Source organism: Terrapene carolina, unplaced genomic scaffold, assembly GCF_002925995.2.
Source record: "Terrapene carolina triunguis isolate 2854851 unplaced genomic scaffold, T_m_triunguis-2.0 Scaffold361, whole genome shotgun sequence".
In the NCBI taxonomy this organism is placed as follows: domain Eukaryota; kingdom Metazoa; phylum Chordata; order Testudines; family Emydidae; genus Terrapene; species Terrapene triunguis.
The window spans coordinates 621941-634192 of NW_020664712.1; the positions used below are offsets into that span (position 1 = coordinate 621941).

Genomic DNA, 12252 nt, shown 5'->3' on the forward strand with positions numbered 1-12252 from the left:
CTTGGATCTTAAAACAAGGAAAAATCAATCAGGTTCTTAAAAAGAAGATTTTTAATTAAAGAAAGAAAGGTAAAAATCATCTCTGTAAAATCAGGATGGAAAATAACTTTACAGGGTAATCAGATTCAAAGAGCCCAGAGGAACCTCCTCTAGCCTTAAGTTCAAAGCTACAGCAAACAGAGATAAACACTCTAGCAAAAGGAACATTTACAAGTTGAGAAAACAAAGATAAACCTAACACGCCTTGCCTGGCTGTTACTTACAAGTTTGAAATATGAGAGACTTGTTCAGAAGATTTGGAGAGCATGGATTGATGTCTGGTCCCTCTTAGTCCCAAGAGTGAACAACAACCAAAACAAAGAGCACAAACAAAAGCCTTCCCCCCACCAAGATTTGAAAGTATCTTGTCCCCTTATTGGTCCTTTGGGTCAGGTGTCAGCCAGGTTACCTGAACTTCTTAACCCTTTCCAGGTAAAAGGATTTTGGAGTCTCTGGCCAGGAGGGATTTTCTAGTACTGTACACAGGAGAGCTGTTACCCTTCCCTTTATAGTTATGACAGGGATTGTTGGGGGGTTGCTAGTGGGTTCCTGCAGGAGGGAGAGGGGCAGCAAATACACCGGAGATGGGAAGGTTTGCACAGTCTGGTTTGGAGGTTGGAGTGGGCAGGAAATGCACAGGGTGGGGAAGGGAGGAGGACAGGGTGCGGCAAACCTGCTGCGAGTTGTTTAATAAGTGACCTAGATTCTAGGAACAGACCCATGAGGTTCGTAGGTGGAAATGCCCAAATTTGTGGAACAGAAAATAACCCACCTACTTGGGGCTAGAAAAACTGACCAGACTCCCAGTGCTGGAGCCTGACCCGACTAACCAGCGGCTGCTGTGAGATATGAAGGGGGCACCCACCAGTCAGGCTTAGGGGAGATTCCCCTCCCTTCATATCCAGCTCCTCACAATGAGGAGGGTGTTGGGCTTCCTACCAGGGAGCTTGCCCTGGACCCTGCTAGGGGCTCCATGTCCAGTATCAGTCTGTGGCTAGTAGGTGTGTGATGAAGCTACTAGGAGATTTGTCCCCTCACCCTGATGTTTCCTGGATGCTCTAAGCCAGAAGTTCTTAAACTTCATTGCACCACGACCCCCTTCTGATGAGAAAAATTACTACATGACCCCAGGGCCCTGTGTTACTCAGAATAGTTAGACTTTAAATAAATTAAAAAAATATTATCTACAAAAAGTAGCCACTAAATATTTAAATTCACTATACAATCGCAAGACAATCCAGCTAGGGGCTCCATCTCCTGTATCAGTCTGTGGCTAGTAGCTGTGTGATGGATTTGCTGGGAGAGACAAGGGGCTCTCTTCCTCCCCTCACCCTAGTGTTTCCTGGATGCTCTGAGTGGTGTGGAGGTGGGATGCAAAACCATCCAGCGCTTTCATTTGATTGGCTCCTCTCCCCCACGAATAGTAGGGCTGTGAATGGGGCAGCAGGTACTCAGTGTTGGACTCTTGCTCTTTCAGGGGCCGGTGACCTTCGAGGAGGTGGCTGTGTATTTCACCAGGGAAGAGGGGGCTCTGCTGGACCCCGCTCAGAGAGCTCTCTACAGAGCCGTCATGCAGGAGAACTACGAGAATGTGACCTCGCTGGGTAAGGATTCCCATCCCCTCGGTTATTAGAAGGGGAAATGACGAAATAAGGTTCACGTCACCCCTACAATGCAACTTGTACTCTGCCCTGTTTCAGCATCACCCCAGCATACCAGTGACACACACACTAACACTCTACCCTCTCCTGCTACACGACACTTTGGGAACAGAGCACAGGAGCAGTACAGCACAATGTCACATATCTTCTCTTTGCTAAGGTAAAACTGGGGTTTGGGTCCCACATAAAGAAAAGAAGCTTCCACCCCCTGCTCCTCACTCACACACTGAGCCTACTCCACACAAACAGGCTCCGACTTGCAAACTGATCCCACTCCCCCACCCTCACCGTGAGGATTCCTTCTGAGTCGTTGCCTTCACTTGCCCCTCACTGAGCCCTGGAGATCACTAGCGTGTATCCCACCAGACTGCTGACAATCCTCCGCGCAAGAACTCCCCTTTGTGCGCCTTTAGTGACACAGCCTACAACACTCAGCACTGAAATGGGGCAGACTTGGTCCCTCAGGGGTCACATACACCTCTCTGCATACCACAGTCACAGCTCTGCCAGGCTGCTCCAACTGCTCCCTCCACCATCCGATTACAGCTACAGCTGACCCAGTGCACACAGCTGCAGGGCATGCGGATAAATGCTGGTGTTCCCATCTGTGAACACAACACAAACAATGGCACGTTCTCTTAGTCCTTCCTCGTATCTATTATAGATTGATAGAATTTTAAGGCCAGAAGGGATAATTTGGTCATCTAGGCTGATCTCCTGTATCACCCAGATTGTAAAATGTCATCCGGTCTCTGCTGTACTGAGCTGAACAACTTCTGTTGGACTAAATCATCTTCCAGGAAGGCATCCAGCCTTGACATGAAGACTTGAACAGATGGAGAATTCTCCAGGGCCTGGGGTAGTTTATTCACCTTTCCACCACCCTGACAGAACCATTCCCAGTGGCTCTTACCAGCTGCAGGGCTGGGGGTGTGAGCACAGTTAAGGATACATTGCAGGGGTGGACATTAACTTCATTTTCTGGTTTGCAGAGGTTTAAGTTTAGCCACCGTCCATATGGTCAAAGGCAGGAGACAGCACAGGGCAACCTTAGCTCTGCAGTAAAATAGTTGATGGGTATTCAGTTTCCTTCATTTTTTGTAATGGACTTTTTGCCACCATAACTGTGTCTATATTGAATCTTTTGCCAACGTCGTTCTGTTGGATGGGGTAGGGAGTGTGATTTTGTACAGCCCTAAGCAACAGAGCTATCCTGGCAAAACTTTAAAGAGCAGACCGTGTTAGAGTGTGCCTGTGGGTTTTACAGAACTTTAAAATATTCTCAACAGGGAAGCGATAGACACACTCATAGACTCATAGAAGATCAGGGTTGGAAGAGACCTCAAGAGGTATCTAGGCCAACCCCCGGCTCAAAGCAGGACCAATCCCCAACTAAATCATCCCAGCCAGGGCTTTGTCAAGCCGGGCCTTAAAAACCTCTAAGGAAGGAGATTCCACACACACCCCAGGTAACCCATTCCAGTGCTTCACCACCCTCTTAGTGAAATAGTGTTTCCTAATATCCAACCTAAACCTCCCACACTGCAACTTGAGACCATTGCTCCTTGTTCTGTCATCTGCCACCACTGAGAACAGTCTAGATCCATCCTCTTTGGAACCCTCGCTTCAGGTAGTTGAAGGCAGCTATCAAATCCCCCCTCATTCTTCTCTTCTGCAGACTAAACAATCCCAGTTCCCTCAGCCTCTCCTCATAAGTCATGTGCCCCAGCCCCCTAATCATTTTTGTTGCCCTCCACTGGAATTGCTCCAATTTGTCCACATCCTTTCTGTAGCGGGGGCCCAAAACTGGACACAGTACTCCAGATGTGGCCTCACCAGTGTCGAATAGAGGGGAATAATCACTTCCCTCAATCTGCTGGCAATGCTCCTACTAATACAGCCCAATATGCCATTAGCCTTCTTGGCAACAAGGGCACACTGCTGACTCATATCCAGCTTCTCGTCCACTGTAACCCCCAGGTCCTTTTCTGCAGAACTGCTGCCTAGCCACTCGGTCCCTAGTCTGTAGCAGTGCATGGGATTCTTCCTTCCTAAGTGCAGGACTCTGCACTTATCCTTGTTGAACCTCATCAGGTTTCTTTTGGCCCAATCCTCTAATTTGTCTAGGTCACTCTGGACCCCATCCCTACCCTCCAGCATATCTACCACTCCTCCCAATTTAATGTCATCTGCAAACTTCGAAGGGTGCAGTCCACACCATCCTCCAGATCATTAATAAAGATGTTGAACAAAACTGGCCTCAGGAGCGACCCTTGGGGCACTCCGCTTGATACTGGCTGCCAACTAGACATCGAGCTATTGATCACTACCCATTGAGCCTGACGATCTAGCTAGCTTTCTATACACCTTATAGTCCATTCATCCAGCCCATACTTCTTTAACTTGCTGGCAAGAATACTGTGGGAGACCGTATCAAAAGCTTTGCTAAAGTCAAGGTATATCACGTCCATCGCTTTCCCCATATCCACAGAGCCAGTTATCTCGTCATAGAAAGCAATCAGGTTGGTCAGGCATGACTTGCCCTTGGTGAATCCATGTTGACTGTTCCTGATCCTCTCCTTCCTCTCCTCCACGTGCTTCAAAATGGATTCCTTGAGGACTTGCTCCATGATTTTTCCAGGGACTGAGGTGAGGCTGACCGGTCTGTAGTTCCCCAAATTCTCCTTCTTCCCTTTTTTAAAGATGGGCACTATATTTGCCTTTTTCCAATCTCCCCCGATCACCATGAGTTTTCAAAGATAATGGCCAATGGCTCTGCAATCACATCAGCCAATTCCCTCAGCACCCTCGGATGCAGCACATCTGGCCCCATGGACTTGTGCTCGTCCAGCTTTTCTGAACAGTCCTGACCCACTTCTTTCTCCACAGAGGGCTGGTCACCTCCTCCCCATGCTGTGCTGCCCAGTGCAGTAGTCTGGGAGCTGACCTTGTTCGTGAAGACAGAGATGAAAAAAGCATTGAGTACATTAGCTTTTTCCACATCCTCTGTCACTAGGTTGCCTCCCCCATTCAGTAAGGGGCTCACACTTTTCTAGACTTCCTTCTTGTTGCTAGCATACCTGAAGAAACCCTTCTTGTTACTCTTAACATCTCTTGCTAGCTGCAACTCCAAGTGTGATTTGGCCTTCCTGATTTCACTCCTGCATGCCTGAGCAATATTTTTATACTCCTCCCTGGTCATTTGTTCAATCTTCCACTTCTTGTAAGCTTCTTTTTTGTGTTTAAGATCAGCAAGGATTTCACTGTTAAGCCAAGCTGGTCACCTGCCATATTTACTATTCTTTCTACACATAGGGATGGTTTGTTCCTGCAATCTCAATAAGGATTCTTTAAAATACAGCCAGCTCTCCTGGACTCCTTTCCTCCTCATGTTATTCTCCCAGGGGATCCTGCCCATCAGTTCCCTGAGGGAGTCAAAGTCTGCTTTTCTGAAGTCCAGGGTCTGTATTCTGCTGCTCTCCTTTCTTCCTTGTGTCAGGATCCTGAACTCGACTATCTCATGGTCACTGCCTCCCAGGTTCCCATCCACTTTTGCTTTCCCTACCAATTCTTCCCCATTTGTGAGCAGCAGGTCAAGAAGAGTTCTGCCCTAGTTGGTTCCTCCAGCACTTGCACCAGGAAATTGTCCCCTACACTTTCCAAAACTTCCTGGATTGTCTGTGCACCGCTGTATTGCTCTCCCAGCAGATATCGGGATGATTGAAGTCCCCCATGAGAACCAGGGCCTGTGATCTAGTAACTTCTGTTAGTTGCCTGAAGAAAGCCTCGTCCACCTCATCCCCCTGGCAAAATTGCCCCTCATGACTATACAGCAGCGGTCTCGGGATCCTCCGGACCTAGTTTCTGCCTGTGGTGGACTTTGCCTCTCCTGCAGATCTCATTCACACCTGCTCTGGGTCTGGTTGACAGGGCGCCTGTGTTCAGGGTTTGGGGGGGTTGGCCGGAGGTCATGATAAGCGTTGGTGTTCCCTCGGCCCTGTTTCATGGGGACTCCCCCCTGTCATCCTCTCCGGGCTCCTGGACCTCCAAAGCCGAGCCTCCTCCCTGTCAGCTGCCAGGTAGTACTCCATCAGATCTGGGTGAATTGTTCAAGGACCACGATCTCCACCACCTGGGTCCCTGATCACTTCTCTGGTTCCAACCATCACCAGGCGCTGTCTCGTAGGCATTGGGCTACCGCTCGGGGCCCTGGTCTACGGAGGATACCTTTCCTGGTGAAAACAACAGTGGTAAGTGTTCTGGTTAATCCCCAAGTAGGCCTTCTGCGCTGTCCCGGTCAGACACGGGGTCAACAGGGTGGCCCAAATGTTACCAGGAATGCCTTGGGGTCCTCACTGCCATTTCAATATCTTCTCAGTCTCCATCTCGGGCAAGGCCACGGACAGGCGGACAAAGAAAGATTACCCTCTTGGCACTAACCTCCCACTGGGGCCTTCCGACAGGGCCCAGTCATTGTCTGCATTCTCCACTGTGTGCGGTGGTGTGTGCACACCCCGTCCTCCTTTGGGGTGGATCGTGCCTGTGGTGACACCGTGGTTACAGTCTACCGGACTGCCCTGGGATTCAAGACACTGTGGCTCAGTGGCCAGAGTCAAAGTGGCCGCCCTTGGGTGTTGGGCTGCGTGGCCTAATGGCCTGATACAATACGGCTGCCCTCCAGTGCAGGACTGCATGGCCTAGTGACCAGAGTCAGTACAGCATCCTTCAAATGCCTTGTGTCCAGATCCAAGGGCTGCCATCAAAGTGGGGGTGGCAGCTGGGGTAGGGGGACCCGGGCCCACTCGACTCAACCGGGTCCCAGCCGAAGACCCTAACAGTGGTGGAGTGGTCCGCCACTGGGTCAGCGGGGAATCCAGCCGCAACATGCTGACCTTACACGGGTGGGAGATACCACTCACTCCACCTCCCTCGGTCACTTCCTCCCATGCTTCCTGGAGCTTCAGTCCTCCGGGCTCCTCAGCGCAGGTAACTCCCTGGGACTCTGACTCCAGCTGGACAGCTATAGGGAACAGCTCTCCGGTCTGGCTCTTGAGATATTTGGCTCCCGCAGACAAGGGTTGTAATGGCTTCTGGGCTGGGGCATCCACCAAGCATCCTTCCTCCTTGGTGGTCAGGTTTGGGAGTGTTTCTATCTCTTGCCAGGGCATCCAAGGCTGGTGGATGCCAGAATGTGCCTGGGGTGTAAGAAGCAGGCTGCTGGATTCTGAGCTGCTGATCCAGGGTGACTTATCACTCAGACACTCAGTGCATCCTTGAATGCTGGCTGGGAGCATCCAGACGGGGAGCTCCAGCAGCAGAACATTGAAAATCACCCAGCATTACAGATGACACAACTCCTCTGGATTGCAACCAACAATGAAAATGGCCTGGGTTGGTAAAGACACTTCTCAAGACATGGCAAGTCTTGTTCCCACAGCAGTAGCCACAATCTCTCTTCTCTGCAAGCTCCTTCGATCTTGGGCTTCATCATTCCTGAAGTCACATGACCTTCTTATCTTTCGCATGCTGCTTTTCCAGATGAATTAGAGTCTGTTGCTCCTGAATTATAGCTTCTAATTTCCCAGCGTTCTCCACACCCAGGGATTTTCATACTCTCCCATGACACCGGACTCACTAGATTCACCAATTCCACAATATGTGCTTTCTTCACATCTAGCACTGCTGAGATCCTGCATTCAGTAATATCCCTGCCCTTCCTGTTCCCTTTCTCCACTGAACCCCACCAGCCCATGCTTACTGTTCCCAGCTTCCCCAGGACTCTCTCTTTGTCTCTGGACCTCTCTGTCAGCAAGAAGCAGTGCCAGGGAGACTTGCCCTCAGTCTGGAGACTTCACTTTCTGGGGCTCTGTTTTGTAGGAGCCTCTTTCATAATGTGTGTCTGTGACATTACCCAGGGTACAATTTGGACTGTTCAACAGCTGTGTTCCCTCAATTCTCCACCCTTGGGTGCCTTTTACACTGTTTTACTGTGAGAACAGCCCCTCTTGGCCAGTTAACAAACAATCTCCAGCATGTAACTCTACTGAACACTGCAAGCTCATATAAAGTCGTTCATTTAATCAGTGCATATTGACATGTACCAGCCTTGTTATCCCAAATAGAGTTTCCCACACACTTTAATCCAAACGAACTGGTTAGATAAAACAATAAAACAGGTTTATTAACTACAGAAAGAAAAGATTTTAAGTGACTACAGGTAATGAGGCATAAAATTCAAAATTGATTACAAAAGGCATAAAAGATACAACGCAAACCAACTTCTAACTTAATCAGCTAAAACGGATTCAAAGCAAATGTCTTTCTCTCACCATATCTTGTGACAGGATGGGTTTCCTATCAGCCAGGACTCACCATCCCCACAAGCTCAGCTCTTCAGGAGTTGTTGATTTCGTGCGCAGAGAGAAAAGGAGGGAGGGGGGGAGAGAGAGAGACTCAAGTTTGTTCATCACTTTGTACTGGAAACATCTTCCATTTTTAGCTGTCATGATGACTGGCTGGCTGTTGTGGATGTAAACGTCAAGCAGCCCCTGTAATGGAAAGTAAATTTCTTGTTCACACCTCCCCTCGCCAGAGAATGGTCATATAACCAAGCGATAGCCTTGCTCTCTGAGGAACAGGTCTGTGGGTCTTCCCCAGAATTGTAACATATTTTCAGGAATATCATACATTAAAATCTCATAACTTTACATACATAGTGTTGCTACACTTATTATAACAGGACGCTAATGTTCAGTGGATTATGAATTTTAAATGAAACCTCAAAAAGGCATACTTTGTACTAAACATCATAATTTTGTAAAATAGTGAATATAGGTGTACAGACTCACTCAGTGTCTATCTATGTGAGTTCTTAGCAGATACGTGGGTAGTTTAGTCCCTCATAATCAGTGTTCTCCACCTTTGAGGACCTGGGGAACTGGCCCTGAGATTTTATTGTTTACTAAGGACTGGAGTTAAATTAATAGACAATTTTTGATGACAAAATCTTATTAATTTCCCCAATCTCATTTTTTTTAATCTAAGCAGGGTTTCCAGTTTCCATACCTGATGTGATCTCCCAGCTGGAACAGGGGGATGAACCGTGTGTCCCAGTCCTCCAGGGTTCAGGGGAAAGAGAGATCCTGAGACGTCCCTGCACAGGTGAGGAAACATTAAACTAACTCTGAATCTGTAAGTGCCTGATGGAAAAATCTAGGATACCCTACAATGACCTTGGATTGTCCCCAGCAGATGTGGTGTCCTCAGTGCAGAGATAGCACATAGCTTCCTACAGATTATAGCTGACACCTGGCATTAGCTTCCTCCCTTCCCACTGAGAATTTGGATGGGATGTGAAGGCTGAATTAATCACCTCCTCTCTCCCATTTGGGGGAAGAGTTTGGGGGAGTTCAATTCCTGATTTTTATTTGACCTCTCTCCAGCACATTTTTTGGTTTGCTCTTCCTTTTTCCCTTTTTGAGGTTTCTGTCTCTATCACGGCAGGTGATGCGATGCTACGTGAGACTAAGGAGCAAAGTTCTCATCAAGAAGATGCTGAGCAAATAGAATCACATGGAGCATCATCCCGAAGATCAAAAGGGAATGTGTCCACGATTCATGAGCAGGGAAAATCCTGTGAGATTCAGCACAGCTCAGAGAGAGAGCAGGAAAACCAGCCAGGGGAGAAATCGGGTACATTAATTTACTGTCGGGAAACTCAGAAGGACCTCAAGGAAACCACAGCCCAGCAGGAAATCCTCAGGGGAAAGAGAAAAAATACATGCACTGAGTGCGGGAAAACCTTTAGTTGCTGCTCATCCCTTATTAGACATCAGAGAATTCACACAGGTGAGAAACCTTATGAATGCAGCGAGTGCGGAAAAACCTTCACTCAGAACTCAAACCTTATTAGTCATCAGAGAATCCACACAGGGGAGCGACCCTATGAATGCAGCGAGTGTGGGAAAAGATTCACTCGGAGCTCAGAACTTACTACGCATCAGAGAATCCACACGGGTGAGAGACCCTATGAATGCGGCGAGTGCGGGAAAAGGTTCACTCAGCGCTCAGAACTTACTACGCATCAGAGAATCCACACCGGGGAGAGACCCTATAAATGCAGTGAGTGCAGGAAAAGCTTCATTTCCAGCTCAAACCTTATTAAACATCAGAGAATCCACACAGGGGAGAAGCCCTATGAATGCTGTGAGTGCGGGAAAACCTTCATTCAGATCTCAGACCTTATTACACATCACAGAGTCCACACAGGAGAGAGACCCTACGAATGCGATGAGTGTGGGACAAACTTCAGTGGCAGCTCGGCCTTCCTTCAACACCAGAGAATCCACATGCGGGAGAGACCCTACGTATGCCGCGAATGGGGGAAAAGCTTCACTCGCAGCTCAGACCTGACTACGCATCAGAGAATCCACACGGGAGAGAGACCCTACCAATGCAGTGAGTGCGGGAAAACCTTCACTCACAGCTCAAACATTATTCAGCATCAGAGAATCCACACAAGGGAGAAACCTTACAAGTGCAGTGAGTGCGGGAAAAGCTTCACTCAGAGGTCAAGCCTTACTGCACATCAGAGAATCCACACAAAGGAAAAGCCCTATGAATGCTGTGAGTGCGGGAAAAACTTCACGTACAGATCAGGCTTTCTTAACCATCAGAGAATCCACACAGGGGAGAAACCGTATGAATGCCGTGAGTGCGGGAAAAGCTTCACTAGCAGCTCATACCTCATCGCACATCAGAGAATCCACACAGGGGAGAGGCCCTATAAATGCAATGACTGTGGGAAAAGCTATACTAACAGCTCAGCCCTTTCTAAACATCAGAGAATCCACACAGGGGAGAGGCCCTATAAATGCAATGAGTGTGGGAAAAGATTCACTCAGAGCTCAGAACTTACTACACATCAGAGAGTCCACACCGGGGAGAGACCCTACGAATGCTGTGAGTGCGGGAAAAGCTTCATATCCAGCTCAAACCTTATTAAACATCAGAGAATCCACACAGGGGAGAAGCCCTATGAATGCTGTGAGTGTGGGAAAACCTTCGTTCAGAGCTCAGACCTTATTACACATCACAGAATCCACACAGGAGAGAGACCCTACGAATGCAGTGAGTGTGGGACAAACTTCAGTGACAGCTCGGCCTTCCTTCAACACCAGAGAATCCACATGCGGGAGAGACCCTACGTATGCCGCGAATGCGGGAAAAGCTTCACTTGTAGCTCAGACCTGACTACGCATCAGAGAATCCACACGGGAGAGAGACCCTACGAATGCGGTGAGTATGGGAAAACCTTCACTCACAGCTCAAACATTATTCAGCATCAGAGAATCCACACAGAGGAGAAACCTTACAAGTGCAGTGAGTGCGGAAAAAGCTTCACTCAGAGGTCACAACTTTCTACACATCAAAGAATCCACACAGCAGACACCCTCCAAATGCTGTGACCGTGGGAAAAGCTTGACTGATCGCTCAGCCCTTCTTAAACATCAGAAAGTTTGCAAGGGAGCTAAACACCATACAAACCTCTAGAGCGACCAACACGTTGGTTTTTTTAATGGTTATGTATCCAATTCTGTCACAGAGGTCATGGATTCTGTGACTTGAATGGACCTCCGTTTCAGCAGCTGCCCACCTCCAACACTGAAGCAGTGGCCCCCTGGGGCCAGAGCAGGAACCATCACCATCCCGGTGCCGGTGGTAAGCCCATAATGCCAGAGCAACCCACAGGGCCAGAGTAGTGGCCAGGCTAAGTCAGCCACCAGAGCAAGAACTGCAGCTAACAGTCATCCCCCCGTGGGGCTTCATTTGTTATTCCCCCCCCACCAGGATATTTTTAGTGAAAGACAAGGACGGGTCACAGGCTTCCATGAATTTTTGTTTATTGCCCATGTCCTGTTTGTGACTTACTAAAAATACCCACGACAAAAGTTGAACCTTAGTAATGGTTTTGCTAATTCCCACGTAGTTCAAGCAGCCTTCACGGTTACTATTTGTTTATCCCTCAGTTTGTCCAGGTGAGTGGCCCATTTTTGCCTTTTGCAGTTTGTCCTGTTATGGCGTGGACCTGACTGTCCTTTCTATCCCATGAGTAATGGGAGTGGGTCCCTCTTTTCACAAAACGGGGAGCATCGTATTTATACCATTCTGATACCAGTCAGCTCTGTGTTATTGGGAACCAGGGTGCAGTAACTAGCCTGTTTGACTCATGAAAGACACCGCCCCCCTGGTCTCTGTTGGAACCAAAACCGATCAGAGAAAAGGCTTGCAGAGAACAGTGAAGGGCGTTGGGAGACACACCTCAACCCCTCCTGACAAGATTAAAACATCTCCATTAGCATAAAGAATGAAGAACCGAGACAACTCCCCTAGCCTCATTTGCATGAAAGATGGGACAGGAATTAGCATAAAGAATGAGGAACAGAGAACCGCACTGAAATCTGGGACCAAAAAAAGCAGGGACGCACTGCATCATGGGAATCCCTGCTCCAGATGCTAATGAACCTATGCCTGCCCACACCCAGCTCAGCAG

The 12252-nt window shown here is 48.5% G+C and overlaps 1 pseudogene; it reads left to right on the forward strand.

Annotated features, from left to right (window-relative positions):
- Nucleotides 1–11782, forward strand: part of LOC112104227 — a 40630-nt pseudogene extending 28848 nt beyond the window's left edge.
- Nucleotides 11783–12252: the final 470 nt, after the last annotated feature.